General features: G+C 41.9%; 1 protein-coding gene across 1 annotated transcript in view; it reads left to right on the top strand.

Moving 5' to 3' along the window:
- Positions 1–18,855, top strand: part of LOC132571225 (zinc finger protein 709-like) — a 1,224,940-nt gene that overhangs the window by 442,608 nt on the left and 763,477 nt on the right. The window lies entirely within an intron of this gene.

Raw genomic sequence — 18,855 nt, 5'->3', positions numbered from 1 at the left:
TGTTGGACTGGATGGGCCATTGGCCTGATCTAACATGGCTTCTCTTATGTTCTTATGTCTATGTCTTTCAAGCAAAGGAGAACGGAGTCAGTGGACTCAGGACTGTAAAGTACTACCTTAAAGAGTGATGTGAAATAACATTCCAATTTTGAAAGTACTAACTTACAAGAGTGGTGTGAAATAACTTTTTGATTTTTCTATGGGCATTTAATGAATTTTGGTTTGTGATGATGATAATATAGTAATTGCATCACTATGAAAGAAATTGCTTAAGCATTTTTTTTTGCACATCAAAAAGTAGTGGTTTATTTCTAGTGTTTGCTAATCCCCAGGTGGGGGCAGGGGATCCCCAGTTTGGAGCTCCCCCCCACACTTCAGGATCATCAGAAAGCAGAGTGGGGGGAGGGAAATGTCTGCTGGCCACACCATTATTCCCTATGAAGACCGATTCCCACAGGGTATAATGGTAAATTGATCGGCAGGTATCTGGGGCTCTTTTTTGACGTAGAAGCACCAAATTTTTAGCATAGCATTCGGTGCCTCTCCTCAAAACACCCTCAAAGTTTCAAAAGGATTGGACCGGGGGGGGGGGGGGGTCCAATTCTATGAGCCTCCAAACAAGGAGGTCCTACAACTGATGGACGAATTAAAAATGAATAAGTCACCAGGTCCGGATAGCATACATCCAAGAGTTCTGAAAGAACTCAAAAGTTGAACTTGTGGATCTTCTGACAAAAACATGTAATCTTTCATTGACATCTGCCTCCGTTCCTGAGGACTGGAAGGTAGCAAATGTCCCCCCTATCTTTAAAAAGGGTTCCAGAGGAGATCCGGGTAACTACAGGCTAGTCAGTCTGACTTCAATACCGGGAAAGTTGGTAGAAAGCATTAACAAGGACAGAATGAGTAGGCACATTGATGAACACGAGTTATTGAGGAAGACTCAGCATGGGTTCTGTAAGGGAAGATCTTGCCTCACTAACTTGTTACAGTTCTTTGAGGGGGTGAACAAACATGTAAACAAAGGAGACCCGATAGATATTGTTTACCTTGACTTCCAGAAAGCTTTTGATAAAGTTCCTCATCAAAGGCTCCTTACTAAGCTAGAGAGTCATGGAGTAAAAGGACAGGTCCTCTTGTGGATCAAAAACTGGCTAATTAATAGGAAGCAGAGAGTGAGTATAAATGGGCAGTCTTCGCAGTGGAGGATGGTAAGCAGTGGAGCACCGCAGGGCTCAGTACTGGGTCCATGCTCTTTAACTTGTTCATAAATGATTTGGAGTTGAGAGTAAACAGTGAAGTGGCCAAGTTTGTGGATGGCACTAAATTGTTCAGGGTGGTAAGAACCAGAGAGGATTGTGAAGAACTCCAAAGGGATCTATTGAGGCTGGGTGAGTGGGCGTCAACGTGGCAGATGAGGTTCAATGTGGCCAAGTGCAAAGTAATGCACATTGGGGCCAAGAATCCCAGCTGCAAATACAAGTTGATGGGGTGTGAACTGGCAGAGACTTGGGGTCGTGAAAATGTCAAGACAGTGTGCGACTGCAATAAAAAAGGCCAACACCATGCTGGGAATTATTAGGAAGGGAATTGAAAACAAATCAGCCAGTATCATAATGCCCCTGTATAAATTGATGGTGCGGTCTCATTTGGAATACTGTGTGCAATTCTGGTCACCGCACCTCAAAAAGGATGTTATAGCATTGGAAAAAGTCCAGAAAAGGGCAACTAGAATGATTACAGGTTTGGAACACTTTCCCTATGAAGAAAGGTTAAAACGCTTGGGGCTCTTTAGCTTGGACAAACGTCGCCTGCGGGGTGACATGATAGAGGTTTACAAGATTATGCATGGGATGGAGAAGATAGAGAAAGAAGTACTTTTCTCCCTTTCTCACAATACAAGAACTCGTGGGCATTCAATGAAATTACTGAGCTGCTGGGTTAGAACAGATCAAAGGAGGTACTTCTTCACCCAAAGGGTGATTAACATGTGGAATTCACTGCCACAGGAGGTGGTAGCAGCTACAAACATAACCAGCTTCAAGAGGGGGTTAGATAAAAATATGGAGCAGAAGTCCATCAGTGGCTATTAGCCACAGTATGTGGCACTGAGTGTTAAAGCTGCAGTACTGCAGTCCTAAGATCTGCTCACGACCTGACTTTGATTCCAGCGGAAGCTGGGTTTTCAGGTAGCCGGGTCCAGGTTGACTCAGCCTCCCATCCTTCCGAGGTCGGTAAAATGAGTACCCAGCTTGCTGGGGGGAAAATGTAGATGACTGGGGAAGGCAATGGCAAACCACCCTGTAAAAAGTCTGCCGTGAAAACAACGTCACCCCAGTCAGAAACAACTGGTGCTTGCACAGGAGACCTTTCCTTTCCTAGGTTGTCTAATTGTCAAGAAAAAGGATTGCATTTATATGTAATTGTTGTTCATCAAGTATCTTCCACACAGGGACACATTGGGAAGGCAAATACAGAGGCCCGGTAAGGAAGAACTTTCCGGCTCTATAGGATTGTAATGGTGCTCTTGCCTTCAGGCGCATAGTACATCTTGGCATTCCCTGACAAAATCAACACACTGAGTGGAAAGGCACCATTTCCCCTCAGTTCTGCCTGAACCACCAGAGATACTAGACCTATGTAGAAAAATGAAAAAAAATATTAAAAGTGGGGTAGGGGGGAGGGAATGTGTGCCTGCACGGAAGATACCTGACTGACAACAGTTACAGTTAAGTGCAAGTACTGTTTTCATCTTCAGCCTTCTCTGCAGTCCCACATTAGAATAACAAGCACTCACTCGGCGATGAGATGAGTCCTCCAGGAGAAGGGGAAAGTAGGACAGCCCATCCCACAGCGTCTTTTCTTGTATTTACATCAACAGCATAACGGCATACAAATGTCTCTGAGGAGGACCACAATGCTGCCTTACAGATGTCCTGTAAAGAGAATCCTCAGAGAAAGGCAGCTGAGGATTTGTGTGACCTAGCTCAATGTGCCCAAACTGACCAAGGACATGGGACACCAACATGCAGATTACAAAGTTTAATTGTTTTCAAAATCCAGTGTGAGAGGGCCTATGGGAAGGCTGTCCAACCACCCTTGCATGGCCCTATATGGCAAAAAAAAAAAATTAGATCCTTGCAAAAGGGTAACCTGGGCAAATTATACAATATAGCCCTACATACAACCAAAGAGTGTAAATGAAACTCCCAAACTACTTTAGACAAGAAATCAATTCTGGGTTGTAGGTTGGGCTGCCAAGTATCCACTGGGAGCCAAGAATCCCCCAGTCCAAAGGGCCCCAACCCACAGGCAAGGAGCAGGCAGCCAGGTGGATCCCTGCCCCTGAAGAGCGCTGTCATTGTGCACCATCCCCTGAGCGATGATGTCACCCAGAAGTGATGTTATCACGCAAGGGACATTGCACCAGAGGAAGTATCTGAGGAACTGGGCATACTCACAAAAGCTTGCACTTTGAATAAGCCCTTGTTGGTTTTAAAGGTGCAGTTGGACTCAAAATTTGTCCTAATGCTTCTGACTAACAAGGCTGCCCATTTGGATCAATCTTCCTTGCAGATATTACTTCCACTAGGAAGCTGGCCTTTAAAGACAGGAAGTACAGTAGGCAGGAGAGCAAGGGTTTGAAAGGGGAAAACATGAGCTCATTGTCCAAAGCAAGCTCATTCTCCCTTCCAACCTAATCGTAAATGCAGGTGTGGGTGCTGAAAAGTTATTTTATTGGAATGTGCATTCAGAATAAAAGGTACAAAGTTACAACAGCTGCATGTTACTTGCTGGGGAAAATATCCAACAATTCGTTCTAGATGATACCAGATACATACAATCTGTGATATTAGTGCCATTCTGCATTTGCATCCTTGGCCAGTTTCTTTTGTGATGAAAGGGAAAAGAAAATGAGCACCATCTTCAAGTACTTGAAGGGCTGTCATATAGAGGATGGTGTGGAATTGTTTTCGGTGAGAAGAGTAAGGACATGGCTCTCATCATCAAACAGAAATCAAAAAGTGACAGCTGCCCCTCCCCCACAATTTCCTCATTAAAAAAGAAATCAAAAAGTGACAACTGCCCCAGACCACACTTTCCTCATTAAACAGAATATATATACATACATTTATACATCCACAGTAAAAAGTATATTTTAGAATCCTTGTACATCCAATGCCAAGAGCATTTTTTCCTGTTCTTATGGTCTGTGATTTAAAATAGCTTTTCCATCAAATGTATGTATGGGGCTAATTGTGAGAGAAAAGTATTTGACCTAAAAGGTCAAGGCTCTAGGTCAAGGGGTTTTATGGCTGTGAAGTGCAGAAAATGTATATCATACCTAGGGAGGGTATTCACCCTGTGAGAGACAGCAAGAATTTTAGCAAATTATTTAATGCTGACACAGTTTAGACCCCGGACAAAAGATAAACAGAGAAAATTAGGTTCTCACGCAATAAATTTCCAGAGCTTACAGAATGCTTCTTCATATAGGAGACATTATTCTTCCAATAACTTGGTTCTCTGCAACTTAGTTTAAAAGAAAAAAACACTTTAAATTGCTTCCAGAAACAAGTTAAATACAGAAATTAACTAAATACAAGAAATTGTATATGTATTTAAGTCTAAATTTCCCTTTATGTTCATCCTACAGCAAGTGAAATAGGCAGAAATAAGTTCTACATGCCCTGTTAAATGTGGATTCACCCCATGTTCCCCAAGTATTGTTGACAACACAAATATTTACAGCCAACTTTGGTGATTTTTGATATGGTTCCACCAAGATCAGGATCTGAGCCTTTAATTGTATTCAAGTAGGCATTCATATGCTTTTGATGGAACTCTTAACATCAGAAGATCTGGGACTTTGTTCTGAGCCATGCAGCTCACTTAATATCTTGGCACACAATACAACTTTTTTCCATCGTCAGCATCCTCCACCTGTTAGCACTCCAAGGAGCTGTCTGGGGGTTACTTGAGCAATGAACAGGGCCCCGGCAGTAGGAGGTTGCCTAGGATTCTAAAAGAAAAAAAGAAGTGTTTATCGTTGCTCCTTTAGGGAGAAGAGGAGGTTGTGGATCATGGTCAGCCTAGGGACCGATCTCCTTGATGAACCAAGGGAGCAGACAGAGGAGCGAATTCCACATTTTAATCACTCTCTGTGTAAAACAGTATTTCCTTTTGTCCGCCCTGAATATGCTATCAGCCTCGTTGTATTGAGTTCTAGTATTTTGAAAGGGAGAAAAAGTTCTGTTTGTCAACTCTCTCCACCCCGTGCATAATTTTATAAACCTCTATCTTGACTCCCCTCCCCCTCCCCTCACTTAGCCATCTCTTTTCTAAACTGAAAAGTCACTCATCAGCCTTTCCTCATAGGGAAGGTGCTCCAACCCCCTAATCAACTTTGTTGCCCTTCTCTGTACTTTTTTCTAGCTCTGCAATATCCTTTTGGAGATACGGTGACCAGAATTGTACACACTATTCCAAACAAGGCTGCGATATAGATCTATACAGGGCATTACAATATCGGCTGTTTTATTCTCAGTCCTGTTCCCAAGAATACCTACCACAAAGTTTGCCTTTTTCACCGCTGCAGCACACCTGGTTGACACTTTCACCGAACTATCCACAACACACTTGGGATTTCCCCCCCTCTCAGTCACAGCAAGTTCTATCCCTATTAGCTTATACTCGAAGTGCGGATTTTTTGTCCCACTGTGCCATCACCTTACACTTACCAGCACCTCACCCCATAGTTCCTAATCATTTATGAATAAATGAAATAGTCTTGCCCCCCCCCCCCCATACCAATCCTATCGGACCCCGTAGCATACTTCCCTCCATTGTGAGAATTGTCCACAGATTCCCACTCTTTACTACCTGTCATTGAACCAGTTTTTTAATCAGAAAGAGAACCCATCCTCTTATCCCATGACTGCTAAGTTTACTCAGGAATCTCTGGCGAGTCTTTCTCAATGAACTCTAAAAGGTTGGTGAGGCAGGACTTCCCTTTGCAGAAGCCATGCGGGTGAAGATTAAAAAAACAAAGAAACATGGCACGATTGTGATCTGAGGGTGGAAAATGTTTTTGTTTCAAACAATTTTATTAGTAACACGTGGCAATAAATTTCAATTTCTTACATCATTAATAATTACTTTTTATCTATCCCATATATTACTTTCTACCCACTCCTCCCCTGTTACTTGACACCCGCCGATGTTATATACTTAAAGTACTAATGTTTAAAGGTACCCTTAACTAATAAGAACCAAAATTAATATCCTCCTCCCTCTTGTACTTGGTCATTATCAAAAATTGTCCAATGTCCTTTTATTTTCCACTCTTTTTCTACGTATCTTCTGAACTTTTTCCACTCCGTCTTAAATACTTCTAAATCATAGTCTCTTAAGGTTCACGTTAACTTGCCCATTTCACCCCAGTGTCATAACTTTTAAAATCCAATCCCATTTTTCTGGTATTTTTTCTTGCTTCCACAACCGCGCATACAACGTCCTAACTTTTTCCACTCCATCTTAATTACTTCTAAATCATAGTCTCTTAAGGTTCATGTTAACTTGCCCATTTCACCCCCAAGTGTCATAACTTTTACAATCCAACCCCATTTCTCTGGTATTTTTTCTTGCTTCCACAACTACGCATATATTGTCCTAGCGGCTGAAAGCAAGTACCAAATTATAGTTCTATCTTCTTTTGGAAATTTTTTTCCATTTGTAATCCCAACAGAAAAGTCTCTGCAACTTTCTTAAATTCGTATCCCAAGATCCTAGAAATTTCTTGTTGAATCATCTGCCAATGCTTTTTTGCTCTTTCACAAGTCCACCACATACGGTAGAAAGAACCTTCATGGTTTTTTTTTTTTTACATTTCCAACACAGGTCTGGCATCTTATTATTCATCTTTGCCAATGTCACCCAGTGAGTTGCATTTGAACCCGAGTCTCCTGGTTTCTTGTTTAACACTTAACCCTCTAGAGCCAGCGGAGTATTTTACATACTTTACTGTAGCCCCCCCCCCCCTTTTTGTTTTTGTTTTTTGCTGAGACTGAAATGTAAGAACAATGTTCTCAACTAGGATAGGCATTAGAGGGGCACACTAGGATCCGGAACATAAGAGAAGCCATGTTGGATCAGGCCAACGGCCCATCAAGTCCAACACTCGGTGTCACACAGTGGCAAAAAAAAAAAAATTATATACACACATACACTGTGGCTAATAGCCACTGATGGTCCTGTGCTCCATATTTTTATCTAAACCCCTCTTGAAGGTGGCTATACAATCAAGTTCAAAACCTGACTCTGCCACGCAAGATTGCCGGTGACTTTGAGCCTATCACGCTCTCTTGCCTTAGCCTACCTCACAAGGTTGCTGTTGTGAAGATAAAATGGAAAAGGGGGAAAACCATTTGATAAGCTGCTTGGTATCGTGATTAGGGAGGGAAACAGGATGTAAAAACTAAGCGCTACACCACAATGGTTTCCATGAAATGTGGGGGCTGGACAGTGGTAAGAGGTCGCAGAGACTACTGTTACACGGCTAACCTCTACCGGCTTCCAAGCTCTGACAAAATTGGGCTATTCAGTTATATTCAGGCTTCCCATGAAACATTTACACGTGGATAATTAGAGAAATAAAAGCCCCAGCGGTGCAGAGTGGTAAAGCTGCAGCACAGCGGTTCTAACCTCTGTTAACGACCTGAGTTTCACGGTTAAAACAATTTTATTCGGTAACATATGGTGACAAATTATATTTCTCGCATCATTAATAACTTCTTTTATCTATCCCACATGTTACTTTCTAGCCACTCCTCCCCCATTACTTGACCCCCGCCGGTGTTATTTACTTAAAGTACTAATGTTTAAAGGTACCCTTAACTAATAAAAATGAAAATTAACATTCTTCTTTTTTTCTAAGACTTCATCATTATCAAAAATTGTTCAATGTCCTTTTATTTTCCACTCCATCTTAAAAACTTCTAAATCACAGTCTCTTAAAATTCTTGTTAATTCGTTCATTTCACACAATGTCATAACTTTTACAATCCAACCCCATTTCTCTGGTATTTTTTCTTGCTTCCACAACTACGCATATAATGTCCTAGCGGCTGAAAGCATGCACCAAATTATAGTTCTATCTTTTGGGGGGGGGGGGATTTTTCCATTTGTAATCCCAACAGAAAAGTCTCTGCGACTTTCTTAAATTCACATCCCAAGATCCTAGAAATTTCTTGTTGAATCATCCGCCAATACTTGTTTTTTTTTGCTCTTTCACAAGTCCACCGCATACGGTAGAAAAAACCTTCATGTTTTTTACATTTCCAACATCTGTCCAGCATCTTATTATTCATCTTTGCCAATTTTCTTAGGAGTCATATATCATTTTAAAACAGTACTCTTTAATACTATGATATGTCGAAAGCTTCATAGAGTTCTTCCACAAATATCCCCAAGTTTCCATATATATTTCTTTATTTACATTAATTGCCCACTTAATCATTTGAGATGTCACTGCTTCATCTTCCGTAGACCATTTTAAAAGTAACTTATAGATTTTCGAAATTAATTTTTCATTGTCTCCAAGCAGAACTTTTCCCATTTCTTTTTGCACTTTTCTTATTCCTTCAGTTTTAACATCGCTTTCCACCAAACTTTTTATTTGTTGCATTTGAAACAATCATATTTATTATTCAACTCTTCAGCAGTTTTCAATTCTATTTTACAGCTTTGTATTTTTAGTAATTGGTTATACGACACCCTTTTCCCCTCTCCCATCTCCGCCGTTATCCTTATTACTTCTGCCGGCGATGAGGATGGAGAAATGTTACGACCGTTCCTTTGTCATAGATTGCTATTTGATCATGTTTTGCGCGCTTCGGTTTTAATACAAAGGCACGCAAATCGGGGCCCTCGGCGGTAGTTTCTAAAGCATCCGTGCAATTCGATGTTTTGATTATGCGTGTCTTAGACGGTCACTGTATATAATCGAATAAAATATAATACGCGATCGCGATGTATAACGTTAGACAACCTTGTTACTCTGACTTTTGACAACCCCGAGATAGGCCCCCTTCTGCGAATTCAGCTCAGCGGCCCGTCACCAATAGGGGAGTCGCCGTTGTTCAAACGCGCCAGCGGGTGCGGGGGGGTCGGCGCAGGATTCTCTTTAAATACGGGAAACCCGAGCGCCGTTCTGATGGCTCCGTACCACCATGGCGAATACACCCCTGTCTGTTTTTAATCCTGTGGTCCCTGGAGCACCCGTGAGGAGGAAAACTACAGCGAGGATTCAAAAACCTAGCACCGATTCTGACAAGGAGAATGTACAGCCAGTTCTTGCTAAACGCCTTTTTGCTTCCCCCGAGAAAATGAAAGATGGGGCAGAAATCTGTACACCGAAGCGGAGTAGATGTATCCAGGATGGTGAGAGTTGTGACTCCGTGAATCCGTCACAACAAGATACATTTAAGGTGGGTAGAACAACATGGGAAAGATGTGTAAAAGGTTGTGTTGTTTCTGTTTAGGCTCCTTTTCTCATTTTGTGTGTTTGTGATTTTTAGAAAATTTGTCTCGTGGACTTGTCCGGTGTTCAGACGTCGATTCATACCGTCCTGCAAAAATATGTGGGAGTGTCCGATGAAGACGTTCCACCTGTGGACAAGCAAAAGTCACGTTCTGCGATGTACAAACTGATAACTGCCACCGCTTATTCTGTTCTCAATTATTGCTCCAACGATCTCTCTTATTCTATGTGTGACGGATGCATTTTAGATAGACCCGGACAGAATTCTCATGTATGTTTGACGTGGTCCTCTGCTTTTTACGATGAGAACTTAAGATATGTTTGTTGCAATCTGAATATGGGCCCCGTGTTGTATGTGATCACGGTTATTGCGTGTTTTCTTGATTGTTGTGGTATTAACAAGAATCATGTCATAACGTTGGCCAACCTGGTGGAAGGCGTACGAACATCCCCGACCCCCTGTGAACAATTGAGAACGTTGTTTCAGAAATGCCACCAACCCTATGTGACACTTGTTGAGAAATTTCTGCATAATACATTTCAGAATGGCACATCTGTGAATACCTTTCTTTTCCCCCTTTTGTAAATAAATTTTAAAAACTTTCTGTAATAAATGTACATTTTATACATTCACATGTATAAAAATAAAAATGTATTTAGAAGCCGTTGAGTTTGTGCAAATTTTGATACTAAAAAATATTCGATATTAAAAAAGATCATGTTGCATTTAGGGAGGTCGCTTTTGATCAGTAAGAGGGAGATTGACGCCGATACGCCGATAGACGTATGGTTTCACCAATAACGCTGAAAATAACGGCTCTGCACCGAGAAAACTTAAAATAGACCGAGAGCTGTTTAAACACAAGTCCTAATACCGACAGCGTGTTTTCATGGGTTCCTTACTTTAAAAAACAACACCGTGCACGCTCTTCCCCACATAATCCTGCTCTTTAAAAGTTCTTTAAAAGCCGGAGCAAGTCTTTTTCTGTAGCGGTTCCGTTCTTATGCCCCAGCTGAAGGCGGGGGCCGTCTCTTCTCTCATCCGATACCGCCAACACAGAAAGTCCTTCTCCTGGTTTGTTTTAATAATGTATAATCATGCCAATTTTTGGCTAATGGCTTTTTGTAAAACACTTTGGGCAACAAAGAAACAAAGTATAAAAATACACTGAATAATCGGACACACCCTGTTATTACATATAAGCTTTTTTCCTTTATTTTCACTTTACGCTGAAACACTCCCCTGTAAATATGACCTATTGAACAGGGTAGGAGTGATGGCGTAAAGGCTGCGGATCGCAATCGTGGGAGGATAGGTTTCTTCAGCGTTTGCATGAGCGGATTAAAATTAGCTGGGGCAGACGGGGCAAGAAACAGAGGGAGTCTATCTGATTTTATATAGGAAAGCTGGTGTAATATTGTATAAAGATGGCTACGAATCAAAAGTGCCGAGGGTGAGCATAATGGGAAAAGGTGAGAATGGGGAAGGCCGGAATCAGGCTGGGGTACAATAAACATATTACAAAGTAACACACGAGCAACAGCGTTATAGTCCGCTGCCGGATCATGTTAGGGAAAGGATGGGGGGGGGGTGGTATGTTCCGTGTCTATACACGTAGGTAATCCCATCATTCTTTTACCCATGTTCTTTCGGCCGGTACTTCCTCTACATTTCTATGACCGTATCTATTACGGATGCTTAATTTGTCGGCTTCTCGGTTTGTAAGAAACCTACCGATTTGGGGAAAGTAGGTTGTAAAATCGTATCTGTATAGAACCGGCGGTACTGGGGCACGGTTGGAGCAGGCCGACGTATTCATCGGCAGTCATCGAAGAGTCGCTATGCTGAGCGATCTGACAGCCGAGACAAGGCGACTGGTGGATGGCTACTTGCGACGCAACCTGAGTGGTTCGGTGCTGTCTCACAGCCACACGGCCAAGACCCTGCGGAGAGTGGCTGACAAGCTGGAGAGCCGTGAGAAGACATTCTTTCACTCCATTTGCTCCACAGCAATCTTGCCGGAGCCTGGTAGGGCAGACGTCCATTTGAGACGTGTGGCGGCGCAGATGGCATCTGATGGCGGGCTTAACTGGGGTCGAGTAGTGGCGCTGTTTGTGTTCACCGGCACCTTGGCAACAGCGCTGGCTGGGCGGGGGGCTCACGAGGAGATCGGCGGCCTGACAGAGGCATTGGTCATCTATCTGTCTGTGGAGAAGCGTGAGTGGCTGGAGGCGCATGGTGGCTGGGAAGGGTTCTACCGCTACTTCAACAAACACGGTTCTGATTCAATCAGCCGGTGCGATACCAAAAGCAACGCTATCATAGCGACCACCGGATTTGTCCTAGCAGGATTAGCTTTCCTCATGGCTGTGAGATAAAAGTACATCGTGAACTCGAAACTATGAACAAGTACCCGTGATGAGTCCTCTCTATATTTTTACAATTTTAATAACGTTGCTTAAATCGGTGTCTAGGCCTGAATGTTTAAATGAAGCACAACCCACCTTGGCAACGTCAAAAAACCAAACAAATGGAAACAAAGATTGTTCAGATCCTAAGTTTGTATGTTTTGTTAGTTCCATTCTAGAGAACTGAGACGTTATGCTAAAATACGTTAGATGACCTTGCGGTGCAACCGGCGTAACGATGTGTGTTTGGATTTTTATGGAGGGAATTCTAAGCTTATTTCAGTCGAGCACACCACGTGTTTCATACCGTCATATCTAATAGAAAAGCATTTTATTAAAGCGAGAATATACAAAGCGTAGCTTTTTTTTAATTAACAACAATCTGCATCCCGACCCACGTGTCTACAGTTCCCCGCGAATGAGGCGTCTTCCACTTTGGTGTCGAATAGGAGGGAAGGGGGGATTGCCGGGAAATCCTGCAAGGGGGGGGGCAGGGTAAGAAATACACGGCGTACATCTTTGTCGTGTTGCGATTCACAAGGATTAGACACGTGTGTATGTACAGAAAGTGTAGCAACGATACATCCGCTTTATCAATGTGAGAAAACAAAAACAAGCGTGCTATTTCCCCCACCCTACTGAAAAAATACAGTTCTTACTATCTGCTTCAGGACACGGGTCTTATATACAAATAGACGTGTGTGTTTTCTCATCTACATGTGGTTGGGACATTCTCGATTCTAATCTGTATGTTTTTCCTTCTTTGCAACCTCTTCTTCTTCCTCCATGAGGGAATCAACCTCCTTTGGAGACTCCGGTGTTTGCGCTTCATCAATCGGGGGTTCTCTCGCCTTTTCCACGGCTTCATCCTTCGTGTCTGCTTCAGAATCTCCAGAGGTATCCTCCATGTCCACTCCGGAATCACCGGCGGTACCGTGCTCGGCATCTGCTAGGGAATCTTCCTCATCTGAATCTTGAAAGTGTGCTAGACCCCCACAGTATGGGCAGTGACAGGTGTCCGGCCTCCCTGAGTTGACCGCTGCCACATTCTCTACCTAAAAGTTTGAAGAACAAAAAAAAAAATTAGTATCCTGTCTCATGAGCGTGCCCCCCACCCCCAATTCCATACACCTCGGTGGTTTTTTTTTTTTTAGGCCTTACATTCGGAAAGAGCGCTTTCAAATAGACCGTTTCCTCCACAATCTCCATATTTTCTTGTGCCTTCCCTCCACGTTCTGACTCCTTGATAGAGACGCCATTCTCAGTGAGCTCTGCCTTTTCCCAAGCCTTCTTTGTGGAACTCTCCCTCAAAGGGGATTCATTATTCTCCACCTGTGTTGAGTTCTTGAGATTAGAACCACGCTTTCTTAAAGATTTGAGCAACACCAGGGTTAGCATCCCACACATGATCAAATCCTCTAAATCAGCGACTTTGGTCTCTGATCCCTCCGCCGCCTAATTTAAAAAAAAAGAAAGGGCATAACGCTACATGACCCGCCATTGCAATCCTCCCAGCTTTCCTCTTTTCTCACAACTTACCTGTGCATCTGTTTCTGCTTCCTGGTTCTCCAAACTCTCCTCTTCCATGTTTTCGGGTACGGATTCTAGAGGGGTCTTCTCGGGGGCAGTGTTCTCCGCTTCTATCTCATCACCGTTGCCTTTTCTTGAATGTTTGTGAGGCTTGATGCCTAGGGGTCCCTCCATGTTAGAAAATTTCTCCATGGTGGTACGGAGCCGTCAGAACGGCGCTCGGGTTTCCCGTATTTAAAGAGAATCCTGCGCCGACCCCCCCGCACCCGCTGGCGCGTTTGAACAACGGCGACTCCCCTATTGGTGACGGGCCGCTGAGCTGAATTCGCAGAAGGGGGCCTATCTCGGGGTTGTCAAAAGTCAGAGTAACAAGGTTGTCTAACGTTATACATCGCGATCGCGTATTATATTTTATTCGATTATATACAGTGACCGTCTAAGACACGCATAATCAAAACATCGAATTGCACGGATGCTTTAGAAACTACCGCCGAGGGCCCCGATTTGCGTGCCTTTGTATTAAAACCGAAGCGCGCAAAACATGATCAAATAGCAATCTATGACAAAGGAACGGTCGTAACATTTCTCCATCCTCATCGCCGGCAGAAGTAATAAGGATAACGGCGGAGATGGGAGAGGGGAAAAGGGTGTCGTATAACCAATTACTAAAAATACAAAGCTGTAAAATAGAATTGAAAACTGCTGAAGAGTTGAATAATAAATATGATTGTTTCAAATGCAACAAATAAAAAGTTTGGTGGAAAGCGATGTTAAAACTGAAGGAATAAGAAAAGTGCAAAAAGAAATGGGAAAAGTTCTGCTTGGAGACAATGAAAAATTAATTTCGAAAATCTATAAGTTACTTTTAAAATGGTCTACGGAAGATGAAGCAGTGACATCTCAAATGATTAAGTGGGCAATTAATGTAAATAAAGAAATATATATGGAAACTTGGGGATATTTGTGGAAGAACTCTATGAAGCTTTCGACATATCATAGTATTAAAGAGTACTGTTTTAAAATGATATATGACTCCTAAGAAAATTGGCAAAGATGAATAATAAGATGCTGGACAGATGTTGGAAATGTAAAAAACATGAAGGTTTTTTCTACCGTATGCGGTGGACTTGTGAAAGAGCAAAAAAAAACAAGTATTGGCGGATGATTCAACAAGAAATTTCTAGGATCTTGGGATGTGAATTTAAGAAAGTCGCAGAGACTTTTCTGTTGGGATTACAAATGGAAAAATCCCCCCCCCCCAAAAGATAGAACTATAATTTGGTGCATGCTTTCAGCCGCTAGGACATTATATGCGTAGTTGTGGAAGCAAGAAAAAATACCAGAGAAATGGGGTTGGATTGTAAAAGTTATGACATTGTGTGAAATGAACGAATTAACAAGAATTTTAAGAGACTGTGATTTAGAAGTTTTTAAGATGGAGTGGAAAATAAAAGGACATTGAACAATTTTTGATAATGATGAAGTCTTAGAAAAAAAGAAGAATGTTAATTTTCATTTTTATTAGTTAAGGGTACCTTTAAACATTAGTACTTTAAGTAAATAACACCGGCGGGGGTCAAGTAATGGGGGAGGAGTGGCTAGAAAGTAACATGTGGGATAGATAAAAGAAGTTATTAATGATGCGAGAAATATAATTTGTCACCATATGTTACCGAATAAAATTGTTTTAACCGTGAAACTCAGGTCGTTAACAGAGGTTAGAACCGCTGTGCTGCAGCTTTACCACTCTGCACCGCTGGGGCTTTTATTTCTCTAATTATCCACGTGTAAATGTTTCATGGGAAGCCTGAATATAACTGAATAGCCCAATTTTGTCAGAGCTTGGAAGCCGGTAGAGGTTAGCCGTGTAACAGTAGTCTCTGCGACCTCTTACCACTGTCCAGCCCCCACATTTCATGGAAACCATTCTGATGTAGCGCTTAGTTTTTACATCCTGTTTCCCTCCCTAATCACGATACCAAGCAGCTTATCAAATGGTTTTCCCCCTTTTCCATTTTATCTTCACAACAGCAACCTTGTGAGGTAGGCTAAGGCAAGAGAGCGTGATAGGCTCAAAGTCACCGGCAATCTTGCGTGGCAGAGTCAGGTTTTGAACTTGATTGTACAGCCACCTTCAAGAGGGGTTTAGATAAAAATATGGAGCACAGGACCATCAGTGGCTATTAGCCACAGTGTATGTGTGTATATAATTTTTTTTTTTTTTGCCACTGTGTGACACCGAGTGTTGGACTTGATGGGCCGTTGGCCTGATCCAACATGGCTTCTCTTATGTTCCGGATCCTAGTGTGCCCCTCTAATGCCTATCCTAGTTGAGAACATTGTTCTTACATTTCAGTCTCAGCAAAAAACAAAAACAAAAAGGGGGGGGCTACAGTAAAGTATGTAAAATACTCCGCTGGCTCTAGAGGGTTAAGTGTTAAACAAGAAACCAGGAGACTCGGGTTCAAATGCAACTCACTGGGTGACATTGGCAAAGATGAATAATAAGATGCCAGACCTGTGTTGGAAATGTAAAAAAAAAAAAAACCATGAAGGTTCTTTCTACCGTATGTGGTGGACTTGTGAAAGAGCAAAAAAGCATTGGCAGATGATTCAACAAGAAATTTCTAGGATCTTGGGATACGAATTTAAGAAAGTTGCAGAGACTTTTCTGTTGGGATTACAAATGGAAAAAAATTTCCAAAAGAAGATAGAACTATAATTTGGTACTTGCTTTCAGCCGCTAGGACAATATATGCGTAGTTGTGGAAGCAAGAAAAAATACCAGAGAAATGGGGTTGGATTGTAAAAGTTATGACACTTGGGGGTGAAATGGGCAAGTTAACATGAACCTTAAGAGACTATGATTTAGAAGTAATTAAGATGGAGTGGAAAAAGTTAGGACGTTGTATGCGCGGTTGTGGAAGCAAGAAAAAATACCAGAAAAATGGGATTGGATTTTAAAAGTTATGACACTGGGGTGAAATGGGCAAGTTAACGTGAACCTTAAGAGACTATGATTTAGAAGTATTTAAGACGGAGTGGAAAAAGTTCAGAAGATACGTAGAAAAAGAGTGGAAAATAAAAGGACATTGGACAATTTTTGATAATGACCAAGTACAAGAGGGAGGAGGATATTAATTTTGGTTCTTATTAGTTAAGGGTACCTTTAAACATTAGTACTTTAAGTATATAACATCGGCGGGTGTCAAGTAACAGGGGAGGAGTGGGTAGAAAGTAATATATGGGATAGATAAAAAGTAATTATTAATGATGTAAGAAATTGAAATTTATTGCCACGTGTTACTAATAAAATTGTTTGAAACAAAAACATTTTCCACCCTCAGATCACAATCGTGCCATGTTTCTTTGTTTTTTTAATCTTCACCCGCATGGCTTCTGCAAAGGGAAGTCCTGCCTCACCAACCTTTTAGAGTTCATTGAGAAAGACTCGCCAGAGATTCCTGAGTAAACTTAGCAGTCATGGGATAAGAGGATGGGTTCTCTTTCTGATTAAAAAACTGGTTCAATGACAGGTAGTAAAGAGTGGGAATCTGTGGACAATTCTCACAATGGAGGGAAGTATGCTACGGGGTCCGATAGGATTGGTATGGGGGGGGGGGGCAAGACTATTTCATTTATTCATAAATGATTAGGAACTATGGGGTGAGGTGCTGGTAAGTGTAAGGTGATGGCACAGTGGGACAAAAAATCCGCACTTCGAGTATAAGCTAATAGGGATAGAACTTGCTGTGACTGAGAGGGGGGGAAATCCCAAGTGTGTTGTGGATAGTTCGGTGAAAGTGTCAACCAGGTGTGCTGCAGCGGTGAAAAAGGCAAACCTTGTGGTAGGTATTCTTGGGAACAGGACTGAGAATAAAACAGCCGATATTGTAATGCCCTGTATAGATCTATATCGCAGCCTTGTTTGGAATAGTGTGTACAATTCTGGTCACCGTATCTCCAAAAGGATATTGCAGAGCTAGAAAAAAGTACAGAGAAGGGCAACAAAGTTGATTAGGGGGTTGGAGCACCTTCCCTATGAGGAAAGGCTGATGAGTGACTTTTCAGTTTAGAAAAGAGATGGCTAAGTGAGGGGAGGGGGAGGGGAGTCAAGATAGAGGTTTATAAAATTATGCACGGGGTGGAGAGAGTTGACAAACAGAACTTTTTCTCCCTTTCAAAATACTAGAACTCAATACAACGAGGCTGATAGCATATTCAGGGCGGACAAAAGGAAATACTGTTTTACACAGAGAGTGATTAAAATGTGGAATTCGCTCCTCTGTCTGCTCCCTTGGTTCATCAAGGAGATCGGTCCCTAGGCTGACCATGATCCACAACCTCCTCTTCTCCCTAAAGCAGCAACGATAAACACTTCTTTTTTCTTTTAGAATCCTAGGCAACCTCCTACTGCCGGGGCCCTGTTCATTGCTCAAGTAACCCCCAGACAGCTCCTTGGAGTGCTAACAGGTGGAGGATGCTGACGATGGAAAAAAGTTGTATTGTGTGCCAAGATATTAAGTGAGCTGCATGGCTCAGAACAAAGTCCCAGATCTTCTGATGTTAAGAGTTCCATCAAAAGCATATGAATGCCTACTTGAATGCAATTAAAGGCTCAGATCCTGATCTTGGTGGAACCATATCAAAAATCACCAAAGTTGGCTGTAAATATTTGTGTTGTCAACAATACTTGGGGAACATGGGGTGAATCCACATTTAACAGGGCATGTAGAACTTATTTCTGCCTATTTCACTTGCTGTAGGATGAACATAAAGGGAAATTTAGACTTAAATACATATACAATTTCTTGTATTTAGTTAATTTCTGTATTTAACTTGTTTCTGGAAGCAATTTAAAGTGTTTTTTTCTTTTAAACTAAGTTGCAGAGAACCAAGTTATTGGAAGAATAATGTCTCCTATATGAAGAAGCATTCTGTAAGCTCTGGAAATTTATTGCGTGAGAACCTAATTTTCTCTGTTTATCTTTTGTCCGGGGTCTAAACTGTGTCAGCATTAAATAATTTGCTAAAATTCTTGCTGTCTCTCACAGGGTGAATACCCTCCCTAGGTATGATATACATTTTCTGCACTTCACAGCCATAAAACCCCTTGACCTAGAGCCTTGACCTTTTAGGTCAAATACTTTTCTCTCACAATTAGCCCCATACATACATTTGATGGAAAAGCTATTTTAAATCACAGACCATAAGAACAGGAAAAAATGCTCTTGGCATTGGATGTACAAGGATTCTAAAATATACTTTTTACTGTGGATGTATAAATGTATGTATATATATTCTGTTTAATGAAAGTGTGGTCTGGGGCAGTTGTCACTTTTTGATTTCTTTTTTAATGAGGAAATTGTGGGGGA

Source organism: Heteronotia binoei, chromosome 5 (assembly GCF_032191835.1).
Source record: "Heteronotia binoei isolate CCM8104 ecotype False Entrance Well chromosome 5, APGP_CSIRO_Hbin_v1, whole genome shotgun sequence".
NCBI lineage: Eukaryota > Metazoa > Chordata > Lepidosauria > Squamata > Gekkonidae > Heteronotia > Heteronotia binoei.
Note: the sequence above shows the minus strand (reverse complement) of the source record. Positions and strands in the feature narration are given on the sequence as shown.